Here is a 14685-nt window from a genome sequence, read left to right as displayed (position 1 = left end):
AAAGTATTAATGTGGTGGAGAGAGACGAGAGAAGAATGACTATTGTGCTGTCTAGTCGAAATGACAAACAGCACATAACACGTTGCAGTTTTTGTGTGTTCTTTGGCAAGAACAACTCATTCTCATCTGAAAAAGCTTATTCTGAAGAAAAACATAAGGTACATTAGAGGCATAGAAGTTTTCGGCTGCATTGCATGATGAATTGTAAATACGCCCAATCGACAGTGCGAGGAGTCCCCAAAGTAACTCTCTGTGCATTGGGATGAAAATTCCACCCAAGGGGTTTTAGTTTACAGCCAGCTCTGCAATATTGCACTTACTGTGGACTTGGGTTACCAATGCCAGACGTGACTGCGTATTGCAGTAAATCGTACATAGAAAGATGGTGTTGCGTATGATTTTGCTTTTCACTTGATGACTTCTATCTTGTTGCTAATTCTTCATCAAAATGGCTATGATACTGTTTCTGTATTTTTTATTTTCATTCCATTAGAATAGCTCTATAACTAACAATGATTGATTCACTATGAATAATTCCCTAAGTTATTTACTTTGTGAAATGAGAGACATTTGTTTTCTTTTTACATCACAAAATACCTTTATAGTCAATACTTAAGGAAACTTACTCAGCTTGTTTCTGTGATTCTTTCCATTTTTGCGTCAGTCCTCTGTATCTGGAAATTTGCTCTGTAGCGCTGTCAAATGGCTGGTGTTGGTTTTGGGGAGGATAGTGTATGTGCCGCTGTGACAGTGCCTGGACATTGAGTTAAATTTGTCAGTAAGTCAATGGCAATATTTCCGCATGATCTTCCAGCTCTTCTTAAATCTTTTAATAATCATAACGCAGATAAATATTTGATTGGGATTTCAGGTCCGCGCTCCCATCCAGGAGCTGTCATCAGAAGTCTTTCTAAAGTAGACATCGCATTCAAGCAGAGGTCCTTCTGTCGGCACGTGGGAGCCGGGGAGAGCAGATACGTTCCACGGGGAGCAGCGTGGTTTGCAGCACACGTAGCTTCAGCAGTGTGGGCGAGCTGTCTCCGATGGCTGCTGTGTCACAGTTGTGAGGCAGAGAAGCATGCTGCGTGCTCCCGCTTCCCCGTGGATAAAGATAAGGGCACGCGCACTGGTAGCGGTACAACGCTACCCCAGAATGATAAACGCTTGGGAAGGGTCATGTAGAGGAACCTGTTGCTGTCTTGTGCATTTCAAGCTTGCTTGGGCCAGCTGGCTTGCTTTCCGTAATTCCTGGGCTGAGCTCTTCCCCATCCGCTTCCAGTTTTGGCTAGGTCCTGAAAGAGCGCGGAAACGGGGCCCCCTGAATCTGAGAGAATGAAGCGGAATGAGATCCACTGGGTGATCCCGCAGGCTGGAAGGGCTGACCTTGTAACCTTGTATCCTACAATAAACGCCAACTCACAGGTTCCGCGATGAAAAACGTGCAAATAACAGTGATCACGTGCTGCATCAATTAGATGTTTTGTGCAGTGGGCAATTAGTGTTCAATAAAGAAACCAGAAGATACACAGTCACATGTATTTATCTGAGAGGAGTAGAAAAACATCTGCTGGTGTGTGTGCGTTGATTAGACCCAAAGGGGGATCTTATTTTCACTCTTTTTTTTTTTAATGGTCCAACAGCTAAAATGATACTTTCTGCCTTACTCAAATGCATTTGGAAATATGTTCCCACAGCGCCAGAAGTGGTTTAATTACATCTGATACGGTTAAAAGGGGTCTCCAGCTTTGCCTGCTACAGCTTGCTCTATCTGAGAGTAGGTGCGATTGCTTCTTATTCCTACCGCTGTCTCCTTTTCCCGGCACGCGCCTGGTGACGTGTGGAGCGGCCGTGGCTCGAGAGGTCCCTCAGTGGTCTGGATGCACCTTGACGCGGTGCCATAGCGCACTGCCCGACTTGTGTCTCACCCCCGCGTGCTGCGCTGCGTGTGGAGCTCCGGGAGGTGCTGCAGAGGCGTATTACCCCTGTAATACAGCAGAAGTGTGGCTTTTCCAGCATAAAAACTCAGTAGCGAGATCAGGGAAAGAATTCTATTTGCTTTATCTTCTACTTCCATCCTTACTGCCTCTAAAACAGATTATCCTTTTTATTTCTTTTGTATTTCTGTTTGTCTGTGTATAAGAAATCCAAATTAAGATAATAAGAAGTATCCATATGTTAGACAAGAAAAAAATGAACCCAGTAAACTTTCTCCACAATGTGTTGAGGCTGGAAGGGATCTTCTGCATATACCTGTAAGAAGTCATCCTAGGATCAGTACAACTTTAGAAGCCAGAATTCCTATAGCTGTCATTCATAGTGTTTCCCTCTGTGGATTCTCATTAATAACGTCCTTGAGCTGAGCCTGAAACCTTCCTCTCCACAGAGAGGCTATTTAAGGTCTTTGCCTCTGCCCAGCCACCACTTCCATCATGAATCTATTTGACTTAGAAAGACTTACCACTCTTTAATTTTAGTTCAAATTAATCAACTGCAGAAAAAACCCAATGATAGACATTATGAACAAGCACTGGAACAGGCTGCCCAGGGAAGTGGCGCAGTCACCGTCCCTGGGGGTATTTAAAAGACATGTAGATGTGGCGCTTAGGGACATGGCTTAGTGGTGGACTTGGCAGTGCTAGGGTAACGGTTGGACTCGATGATCTTAAAGGTCCTTTCCAACCTAAACGATTCTATGATTCTATGAACGCCTCTTTCTTCCTTAAGAAACCAGGCAAAACTCCCTTGTTATACAGATACTGAGTTGGCGCTGAAGGAATTTGAAGTTTGAGTGCTCTAGTCAATTTTTATTACAGAACCCCTGTGAATGAGAATTCTTCTTGAAACTTCTAGAGATGCACTTGTTCACTGCTTGCTGTCTTGTACTCTTATGCAAAACGTATCATTAATATACATGTTTCACGTGAGACAGAGAAGAAAACTTAAATACTTCTCTGACAAAGACCTAAATGTTTTGAATTTAATTTTACTTGCACAGTATGATTATCTTCCTGTTCTAGAAAATCAGCAGCCAGTCTGATAATCAGACGTTTCTCTTCTTACTCACATTTTAATTGAAAACGTTTCACAGGAGGGAACTGGCAGGCTTAGAAGTCTGTCTACTGACAAGGCCGTACGTGGTGCTTCAGTCCCCAGCGGAGATTGCTTTGGCTAGAATTGTTGCTAACAGACATTCTAGCAGGAGAAGTGGAATAATTAAAATGGCAACTTCAGCCAGATATTAAAAAAAATATGAAAAGGACGGCGAAAAGCCCTTTCCTGTGATGGTTTGCTATTGAAGTCACAGCACCTGAACAGCTCTTTGTTCAATAAAACCCCTTTACGTCTTATTCTTCCAGCCTTCGCTTTACAACAAGTTAAACACGAGCTTCAGACAACCTCCTGCCAAATAGATTTATATGTTTTACCGTGCTTTTTGTATCCACAAAAAGCGCTGATAAACTTTGCTGTACTGTTTGTCAACACAATCTTTCTTTAGCAGGTAATCTGATCTACTTCAGCTCTGATCTCTTCAGTTACCCAAAACCAAAGATGGTTTATCTCTAGACTTTTTAAAAGACACACTGGAGCAAATGAAATTCTGCTTGTTTTCTTTGCTGAAAAATGGAAAGCACAAAATCCAAGACCTGTAGTATCTTGAATTACCTCAGGACCTGTTTCTGCCCAGCTTAAACACATCTGCCGCAAAGAGCGTGGCTCTCATCGGTGGTACCTCTCTAAAGCCGTGCCGGCTTTGAAATGAGAGCTGGAGGTGGCTTTATACAGACTTCTTTTATTTTATTATTAAAACATTTTGCACGGGAAACAATTTGCACTTCTTCTAAATACATGGAAAGTGACATTTATGAAAATCTAGATTCTGGTTATTCTTTCTATCTTGAAGCTATTTTTGGCAAGTGTAAACACAGAGGAAACAGTACTTCTCACAATATAATTGAGTATTGAGGATTCGTTTAAGCTCCACACGTTGAATCCAAAGGTTGAAATTCAGTGTAGGGCTATCGTTCATCTTGCCTTTAAAAAACAAAGAAGAGAATAAGAAACAAAAACCTCAAACCTAGTCATACCCAATCTTCTGTACATCTGAATTATGCTTTAAAAAGGAAAGCTTATCTATTCTATGCAGTCAGTAGAGTCAATAGATTTTTCCTATATTGTTTCTGGCCAATTAACTTATCTTTGTCTTTCTGTGGTTTCATAATATGCCTGAATCTTAGAGAAAAGAGAAGAAAAAGACAAGGGAAACAATTTCTGTCTTAATTGGTAAATGAACTGCAGTGTTCTCAGTATCTGTATTTAGCATGAAAACAGCCATTAGAATTGCAGATTTTGCTATCCATTTTGTTTTGAGGAACTGACAAACGTACAATTTACAATCCTATGTAATTATAATCTGATTCTAGAGAACTGTAATTTTTACCAATATCTAGAAATAGATCATTTGAGCGTAAATTTTCAGTACACTCTGTGCAGGGATTAATTGCACAACCTTAATAAGAATTACACTGCTTAATTCCTTAGATAGCATGCTGGTATTGTATCATTTCTCTATTTTGAAAGGTCAAATTATACTGAAAATCTGTATGTGACTGGCAAAGAATGCTTGTGGTTTTGTGTGGTCGCTCTTCTTTGGTTTATAAAACATGGTACCCTGTTTGCTTAGCAATTGTCACGTTGAGAGAGAGAAAAATAATGCTTAACTCAGGTAAGAACAGTTTAACAAATAGTAGATTGGATAAATGCTAAAATCTTTTTTTGATCTAATGCCTTTGGATATTTTGTTACAATTACAGATGACAGCTGCTTGCTGATTTAAGGAAAAACCCAACCCTAAAGTTGACACACCTTTTTAAATATAATTATCTTCTGCATGCTTTATTTTAAAGAAAAGCTTACTCTTTTTGCATGTAAACCTTTTGTGCAAATCCTAGGAGTTTTCACCTCAGTCAGAAAAAGCATCTTACTCTTTTTGTCTTTTTTTTCTCCTTCTCAGTTACTGTTTGATGGAAGTGGTGAATATTTGACAAGCAGTTTAGAAAACAAAGATAAAAATTAACGATTTCTTCTGACGTTCACCATTTCACATGCTATAAGCTTTTACTTTGCAAATACTTAGCCATTTGAGTGATCCGCTGACTCAAGCGGCAATATTTATGTCCAGCAATAACAAGTTTTATTAGTCTGTTTGGGATCACAACCCTAAAAATTAGGAGGTGTCCCTGTATCAGACCCTATTTTCAGTCGTCTTCAAATGTGGTGAAAAAGGTGTTCTAGTCTGAAATGTCTTGCGTGGGGGACCAGCAGAGGCTCTCGTACGGTACCACGCGGGCTGTTCACGTGAAGATGTTCCCAAGCCTAATTTGGAAAAGATAGTTGCACTTAGAAATATGAATTGGTTGGGTCATGATAATTAGCTTTTAATTTTCCAGTAATTTGATAACCACGTCTCCTCTAAGCTGTATACTGCAGGGGAGATTTTTCAGATGGAATATAGTTAAATATGAGGAAATAACGTCTTCTCAGGTTATCTGTTGAGAGGTCAAGCTGGCAGAACAGATAATGTATTACTTTTATCGAGTCATCACACTTCTTGCTAATTAAATGCTTTTTTGTATTTTTTCCATTTCTATATCACTACAGCAAGGCATTTCACATAGCTCTTTGTAGCTCCACACATATCTTATAAAACGTTGAGAGAACAATCCAGAGTAATTACTAAACTACATGATAACTTCATTGGGGGCAGTTTGAGAGAACCAGATGAAGACAACTTGATATAGTCTTAATCAGGCAGAGGTTGCATTGCCAGGGTATTTTGGGGTTCGTATTTGCTGAAATATTAATGGCGTATACTATATCTGGAACAACACTGGGGGAAAATCCCAAGGTGTAGTCCCCTGTCTGTACTGCATATACTCTACCTTCTGTATTATCCCATAGTTTTCAATTTGCGATGCACACGTGCTTTCCGGGGCTGCCCTTGTGAACTAAGTGTTTTTCGAGTGTGCTGCGTCGTCACGAGATCCTGAGTGAAGATTTGATTACAGACTTCCCGGCTTAACATATTAGCTCGATAGTTGATTTGAACTTAAAACTTTACACATCAGGTGGATTTGTGCGTTTTCACCATTCATATCAGGACGGATCATTCTAGTTGCTGGAATCTTTTCGTGCATCGAGGCAGACTGCCGCCAGCCTGGAAACAAAAGCTTTGCGCGAGGAAATATCAGAAAAATGGAGTCAAAAGATCGCAGGGTAGATTTCCGTTAACCGTTGGGGTTTTCCGAGTGGACAGGCATTGTTTTAGATTGTATTTTTGTGACAGAATTTTGATGATGGAAGTATGAGATTTAAATACCAGAAATTTTCCCTTTGTGTGGCACAGCAAGAGCCCAGGCTTGTTTTTACTTCCTAATATCATTTCCTCCAGCACACTTACTTGGGTAAAGGGTGCCTCATGGTTGTCCAATGTAACAGAAATGGTCACCGAGTAGTCAAGAAGCAGCAATAGTCAGGACTCTGATGATTCATAATGAAGATGGAAATAAAAATATTCTGATAATGAACATTTGATCGGTTTTAAATTTGACTAATTTATTTGAAATACTTAAAGCTGATATGCTAAACTAGGTATATAAATTCCAATTGGTGAGCACAGTTAATAGTTATGAAAATAACAAATTAATACAATTTATGCAATGTACATATCTTAGTATGCAACAAAAAGAGGTATGCTGCTTAACAGTGTTGGTTCTGTTACTTCATGTGACACTTCCACGTACTTATAAATGTAGCGAATGCGTTTTACTATTAAAAGGACTAATTTTTTGCCAATTTGAAAAGCAAAAATGCCTGGCAGCATATTTGGGGTTAAATATAGTCAGAATACAGAAGTATGGTATAATGGCACAAGTTAGGTTTTTTCCTAAAATGTGTCAAAAAGTAGTTGTGGTGCGTTGACCCTGGCTGGGGGCCAGGTGCCCACCAGAGCCGCTCTCTCACTCCCCTCCTTCACTAGACAGGGGAGAAAAGGTATAATGAAACGCTTGTGGGTCGAGATAAGGACAGGGAGAGATCATTCTCTAATTATCGTCACGAGCGAAGCAGACCGAACTTAGAGAGGGAATTCGTCTAATTTATTACTAGGCAAAACAGAGTAGAGGAATGAGGAATAAAACCAAATCTCAACTTCACTCCCGGCTTCAACCTCCGTCCCCCACAGCGGCACAGGGGGACGGGGAATGGGGGTTACAGTCAGTTCATCACACGTTGTTTCTGCTGCTTCTTCCTCCTCAAGGGGAGGACTCCTCTCATCGTTCCCCTGCTCCAGCATGGAGTCCCTCTCACGGGAGACAGTCCTTCACGAACCTCTCCAACGTGAGTCTCTCCCACGGGCTACAGTTCTTCGCGAACTGCTCCAGTGTGGTCCCTTCCACGGGGTGCAGACCCTCAGGAGCAAACTGCTCCAGCGTGGGTCCCCCATGGGGTCACAAGTCCTGCCAGCAAACCTGCTCTGGCGTGGGCTCCTCTCTCCATGGGTCCACAGGTCCTGCCAGGAGCTTGCTCCAGCGTGGGCTTCCCACAGGCCACAGCCTCCTTCAGGTGCCTCCACCTGCTCCAGCGTGGGGTCCTCCACGGGCTGCAGGTGGAATCTCTACACCCCCTCATCCTTCCTCCATGGGCTGCAGGGGGACAGCCTGCTTCACCATGGTCTTCACCATGGGCTGCAGGGGGATCTCTGCTCTGGCGCCTGGAGCTCCTCCTGCCCCTCCATCTGCACTGACCTTGGTGTCTGCAGAGTTTCTTACATCTTCTCACTCCTCTCTCCGGCTGCAAAAGCTCTCTCTCTCTAAGTGTTTTTCTTCTTCTTAAATATGTTATCACAGAGGTGCTGATTGGCTTGGCCTTGGCCAGCGGCGGGTCCGTCTTGGAGCCGGCTGGCATTGGCTCTCTCAGACACAGGGGAAGCTTCTAGCAGCTTCTCACAGAAGCCACCCCTGTAGCCCCCCTGCACCCCAAAACCTTGCCATGCAAACCCAACACAGTAGTATTTGTTAATTTTCCTAATATGTCATTTGACATGAGATTCTATATAGCTTTATTCCTTGTATGCTTCTTCCTCCTCCTGCTTATTCTCTTTCTATAATTATTTTTACTAGAGAAAGTTGGAAACTGACGCAGGCTGAAATTTGCTCAGAGTAGTTCAGCTTCCTTGGCTGGTGATTACACACAGATGTGGAGAAAATCACTTAACGTAACAGAAAGGGAAAAAAAGCTGATATGAGAGCTATAGATTTGATGGATGGACTGTTCAGTGGATGAGGAATTGGCTGGATGGTGGCATCCAGAGACTAGGGGTCAACGGCTCAGTGTCCGGATGGAGATCAGTGATGAGTGGTGTCCCTCAGGGGTCCATACTGGGACCAGTGCTGTTTGGTTGAGTGCACCCTCAGCAAGTTTGCAGATGACTCCAAGCTGAGTGATGCAGCTGACACACCTGAGGGATGGGATGCCATGCAGAGGGACGGGATGCCATGCAGAGGGACCTGGACAAGCTCAAGAAGTAGGCCCATGTGAACCTCATGAGGTTCAGCAAAGCCAAGTGCAAGGTCCTGTGCCTGGGTCAGGGCAACCCCCAGTATCAAGACAGGCTGTGGGACAAAGGGATTGAGCAAAGCTGGACATGAGCTGGCAATGTGCACTCACAGCCCAGAAAGGCAAATGTATCCTGGGCTGCATCAAAAGGAGTGTGACCAGCAGGTTGAGGGAGGCGATTCTGCCCCTCTGCTCTGCTCTGGTGGGACCCCACCTGGAGTACTGCGTCCAGCTCTGGAATCCTTAGTACAAGACAGACATGGAGCTGTTGGAGCAGGTCCAGAGGAGGGCCACAAAAATGCTCAGAGGGCTGGAACACCTATGAGGACAGGCTGAGAGAGTTGGGGTTGTTCAGCCTGGAGAAGAGAAGGCTCTGGGGAGACCTTATTGTGGCCTTTCAATGCTTAAAAGGGGCCTATGAGAAAGATGGGAACAAACTTTTTAGTAGGGCCTGTAGTGATAGGACCAGGGGTAATGGTCGTAAAATGAAAGACAGCAGATTCAGACTAGATATAAGGAAGAAATGTTTTATCATGAGGGTGGTGAAACAGTGGTGCAGGTTGCCCAGAAAGATGGTAGATGCCCCATCCATGGAAACAGACATTCTATTATAATGCATACTTTTTTCCTCCACCCATAGAGAACAATATATAACGGAAATAATTTGACCAACTATGTGCTAGAGCCATTGCACTTTGCCTGACTGTAGTCTGACTTGTGTTGCCTTCTTTCCCACGTTACATTCTTCCAACACAGCGCCCGGACTTAATAGGTCAAAGGTATATTTGATGGCTGAAGTGTGGAATGTGATTTCTTAATAAACACCCAGAAAATCTAATGAGGGACAGAGATTTTGTTGGCTGTACTGTAGTTTCAGCAGTTTCCCAAAATAATATATAATAATATAATATTAATATAATAATAAAGTAATAATATCACCTGGTTATTTTGCATACTAATAGTGCTGGAGGAGGGAGAACTTTCATCAGGATTTGCTGATTTACTACCTGAAAATGATTCATGGAGAAAACTTGATCCTAGAAAAGTTTGATTGGACAAAATTCCTTTGGGAATTTCTTTGGTTGCTTACCCACCTAGCCCCTCAGCAGCCTCCACAATACACGACTCATCTTGTGCGCTTCTCACTCAGTACTTTGTGGCTGCCAGTGCTCCTGGGACCTTCCATGTGGCTGATTTTGGCAGTCAGGCAGGTGGACAGGCGTAGGATTAGAGATCCCAGGGCTGCCAGGGGCTCAGTTCTGTAGGTGTTTTATCTATTCTATAGAAAATGTGAATGCTTTTGGTTTTCTTTCTGATTTAGAGCAGATATGAGTTTTAGGATGTCAGATTTCAAAATCTGGAGCTGATCAATATAATGGAAAGTTTTTTCTCTGACCGGCCCTGCCGTCGTCACAGGCAGGAGCCTGTAGTGGTGATCTGCCACTGCTTCGTGAGGTAGAGCCCCCTCCAGTTCTCCGAGGACCAGAATTCTTGAGTGGACGCCAAGAACACAGGATGGGCTCACAGGTCTCATTGATGTTTGCTGTGCTGAGGAACCTCCGCGTATGGATGCCAATCCTTGAGTGGTTTCTTACATACCGGATCGTGTACCGTAAAGGAATCGTTCACTGTGCGATGCCATCCAGTTCTCTGTCTCCAGGAGTTTATCATTAAAAACCCCAACCTGGAAGGGTTTATACGCATGCACCTTTTTATATCAGGGGAAATTAGTGGGAACACTTTCATGAGATGGGATTAACATGGTTCAGGATCAGGGCCCAAGTATGCAGCTCACACTGTATGGAATACCTCATCTGCATAGGGTGCTGTTAGAAATAATGACTTAGTTTTCATTATTGGGCACAAAATCTAGGGCAAATGGTGTTTGTTACTTTGGCCAGCCATCAATGTCTCGCCGATCTTGAAATCCGTATTATCTACTCAGGCACCAGGATCTGACAAACTCATTTTTCCACTGAAAATGTTGCCCACAATTGTCAGAATTTGCTGCTGTTATAGAAGGTAACTACAGAGAATGAACTCAAACCAAAATGAAAGAATCTGCTTTCTTCAGCTCCAGCAAAAGAGTACTAGATTGGGTTATAAAGATAGTATGTGGGGGGGGGGGAAGTGACAAAATATTTTGTTTCAGGGTTAGTATTTATCATGAAATGACATGTCTTCCCTTAGAGACTGTATTCCATAGAAACTGTAAAACCACCTGTAAAAAGGAAAAAGGAACTCGGCTGTTTCACTTCACTAACATCTCCTATCAGAGTTGTAATTCTTACTGTATTTTTCTTCAGCTTTCATTGCTCACGCAGCTAAGGGAGACTAGGTAGTCTCTTTTGCCTTCACATTTTAAATAAATTGCTAGCTTAATTTTACTGTTCTTTTAAAAATCCAACAAATACAACCATATCTTTTTCCTATCCTGCTCTAAACCCATAGGTAGGCAGTAGGATCTGTTAATAAGTTGCTGCATTAGCGAATTAACCTCAGATATCATCTTTTTCAGCAGCAGTGTATTTGATATACATATTTGTGCTGGTGCTTACACGCCTTCTGCAAGGAGAAGCCTGGCTGAACACCTGCAGCATTGACCCTATCGTTGGGATCAGTGTTTTGTTTGTTAAACACTTCACCATAATACTATTATTTTAAAGGCCAGCATTGTTTTTAGGTTAGTTACTGTACCTGTAATGCTTCATTCTTGCGTCACGAAGGTGTTTCCAAGAGGAGTTAAGACCTGTTTGTTAATCTCATTTTACAGGTGTCTTGGAAGGTTACACTGTTTGATGTAAAATAGGTCCGGTATGCTGCCAACTCGACAAAACCATGCTTCATAGAACAGGTATGAGAGAGGGAGGGAAAGGAGCCAGCAGTCATCTTATGCAGGTTTTCTCTTGATCGCAATGGTTCACAGTCTCTTCGGTATCAGAATCGCAGAGGTCTGTTCTAGGTGACATCTTTTACCAGTGGAACGGAAGAGCTGGCATGGTCCTCTGAGGTCTAGGCGGAGAACTCTTGTTCTGCAGTGTATGTATTGATTGGTGAGAAGCTCAATATGAGCCGGCAGTGTGCGCTTGCAGCCCAGAAAGCCAACCATGTCCTGGGCTGCATCAAAAGAAGTGTGGCCAGCAGGTCGAGGGAGGTGATCCTGCCCCTCTACTCTGCTCTTGTGAGACCCCACCTGGAGTACTGCGTCCAGCTCTGGGGGCCCCAGTTCAGGAGAGACATGGAGCTGTTGGAGCAAGTCCAGAGGAGGCCACGAAGCTGATCGGAGGGCTGGAGCACCTCTCCTATGAGGACAGGCTGAGAGAGTTGGGATTGTTCAGCCTGGAGAAAAGAAGGCTCTGGGGAGATCTAATTGGGGCTTACCAGTACCTGAAGGGGGCCTACAGGAAAGATGGTGAGGGACTGTTTATGAGGGAGTGTAGTGACAGGACAAGGGGTAATGGGTTTCAGCTGAAGGAGGGTCGATTTAGATTAGGTGTTAGAAAGAACTTCTTTACTGTTAAGAATGGTGAGGCACTGGAACAGGCTGCCCAGAGAGGTTGTGGAGGCCCCGTCCCTGGAAGTTTTCAAGGGCAGGCTGGATGGGGCTTTGGGCAACGTGGTCTCGTGGAGGGTGTCCCTGCCCACAGCGAGGGGGTTGGAACTAGATGGTCTTTGAGGTCCCTTCCAACCCAAACCATTCTATGATTCTATGTGTAAGTGCAGCCTTCTTATCCAGGCAATGCTTTTCCTTAGTTCCTGCTCGTTTAATTTACTCTTTGTTGTGGTCAGATGCTTTCCACATTAATGGTTTGCTGTTGTTTGTGTGTATATTGTACTGCTTTAATGATTGATATTGGTTGAATTTTGGTACTGAAAGAGAAATCAAACTGGCTGGTAGGGCTGGATCTTTCCCGTGGCTGGCAGCAATGCGTTTTCAATAAACGCACTTCCTGAAAGTCATGTCATTTGTCTTCAGGAACAATCTGCATTGCAGGTAGTGTATCTCCAGGTCAGGGTTTGTTTTTTCCTTCCCAATTTTCCCCTATTCAGGCACTTCTCATCGCTCTACTTTAAATATAATTTTAGCATAGCTCACATAACACCCAAAGGCTATTGTGTGTTTGTGCTCCATCGTTCATGTTTATTAAATTCACCTTTCTCTCTTGGGACATAGATTTTCTTTCTAACATTGTGTTCAGTTTGTGTGTATTGAGGGAGGGCAAGAAGTAGCCCATCCATTCACCCTTCCCTTAGGTGTTATTTTCATTATCTGCTATTTACTGCTGTGTGCTATCTTATTCACCTCTGTGTAACTGCAGAGAATGAATCTGTACAAACATTAGTTCAACTGATCTTTCCGGGGCAATAGTTGCAGCCCTGTAGTTCGGGTTATTTAAAACACTCAGAGTGCTTTAGGGAATAGTTTTGCTTTTCCTCTTGTTAGGTCTTTTCTAGGCTTCTTACCATCCTCACTGAAAGCTGTCAGCCTAGACGCTTCAGATCCTAAACTGTCATTTCTTTTTCCCAGTGACTTCAGTTTTGTTACTGGAAGGTGAATGGCAGTTTTCTGACTGATCTCAAGGCTGGATCTCATTAACACAAAGCATATCTACAGTACCTGTAGAGCTCCTGTTGTTCCCTTCAGCTCTGAGAGTCTGTTGGGCTGTTTGTTCTTGGTCAGTCCTTCGCTGTATATATCCTGTAATACACCTGTCTTCCAATATATTTTTACCCGACTCTGATTTTTTTTTTTTTAAACTTATTCTGAGTAAAACATTTAGAAGACCTGATTTCTACAATTTCTGTTGGTTTCATATACCCCTGAAGTCGTAACAATTGGAGATCTACTTTGATGAACTGTGGTAATCAAAACAGAGCAAAAGTAAAATTGTGTCGTCATGCTGAAGGTTTGGCTGGAGTTTAGCTTAACAATTATTTATGTGGAATTAAGGAAAAAATATGAATGTGTGTTCCTGTTGTTACATTTTCTTTCAGCTAATCTACTTGTATAATCTGCCCTGTAGCTCACTTGGGACACTGATGTTTAAGTTATGCTTGACATCCAAGAGGAAGACACTGTTCACAGAATCTGGAAGGGACCTCTGGAGTTCTCCAGTCCAGTGTCCTGTTCACAGCATGGTCAGCTGTGAGGTCAGACCAGGTTGCTCGGGGCTTTATTCATTTGGATCTTGAAAATGCCAAGGATAGAGACTGCACAACCTTTCCAGACTGCCTGGTATTAGAAGGCTGGGATTAGGTCTCTGCAAAGCTTTCCCTTTCCCAGGCTGAACAAGACCAGCTCCCTCAACCTCTCCTCACAGGACAAGCGCTCCAGCTCCCAGACCTCCTTGGTTACCCTCCTTTGGGTTCGCTCCAGGTGATCAACATCTTTCTTGTACCAGGGGGCTCAAAACTGAGGGCGGTTTTCTATATGGGGTCTCACAAGTGCAGAGAAAAGGAAGGATGTTCATCGCTTCCCCTGACCTAATGGCCATGCTCCTGCCAATACAGCCCAGGGTGCTGCTGGCTGCCTTTGCTGCCAGGACACACTGCTGTCCACCAAGAACCCAGGTCCTGTTTGGCCAGACGGTCCCCAGCCTGTATCATTGCAGGGGAGCCTGCCTGCCTGCCTGCCTTCCTTGGTGCAGGGCTTTGCGTTTGTCCTTGTTAAATTCCACAAGGCTCCTGTTAAGCCATTCCTCCAGCCTGTCAGGGTCCCTCTGGATGGCAGCGCTCCCCCCAGCATATTGACTGGTCCCCCCAACTTGTCATCTCTGCAAATGTGGTAACGGTGCACTCAGTTGTCTCCTCCAGGTCGTTGATAAACATGTTATCTCTTGACCAGGTGCAAATACTTATCATGTGACTGAGGAGGCATGGAAGAGAAAAATATTAACAAAAAGTGTTCTGCATTGACTTACTGGAAAAAGCTTAAATTTTTTTAAGTGTTTTTTGTTCTTTTTAAATCCCCAAAACAGAACTGTTGGGCAGACAGAATGAGTGTCATAGATCTTAATGTACAATGGGCATTTAGATAAACCTTACTGAAGCAAACAGGGCCAACATTCCAGG

General features: G+C 43.3%; 1 protein-coding gene across 10 annotated transcripts in view; it reads left to right on the top strand.

Annotated features, from left to right (window-relative positions):
• Positions 1–14685, top strand: part of TUB (TUB bipartite transcription factor) — a 157902-nt gene that overhangs the window by 93122 nt on the left and 50095 nt on the right. The window contains exon 1 of one of the 10 annotated variants that reach the window (XM_054828007.1): positions 11440–11467. The exons of the other annotated variants lie outside the window; for them this stretch is intronic. The gene's annotated coding sequence lies outside the window, so the exon portion shown is untranslated. Of the gene's footprint in view, positions 1–11439; positions 11468–14685 lie in introns of those variants that run through there. 10 annotated transcript variants of the gene reach the window in all.

Source organism: Grus americana, chromosome 5 (genome assembly GCF_028858705.1).
Source record: "Grus americana isolate bGruAme1 chromosome 5, bGruAme1.mat, whole genome shotgun sequence".
NCBI lineage: Eukaryota > Metazoa > Chordata > Aves > Gruiformes > Gruidae > Grus > Grus americana.
Note: the sequence above shows the minus strand (reverse complement) of the source record. Positions and strands in the feature narration are given on the sequence as shown.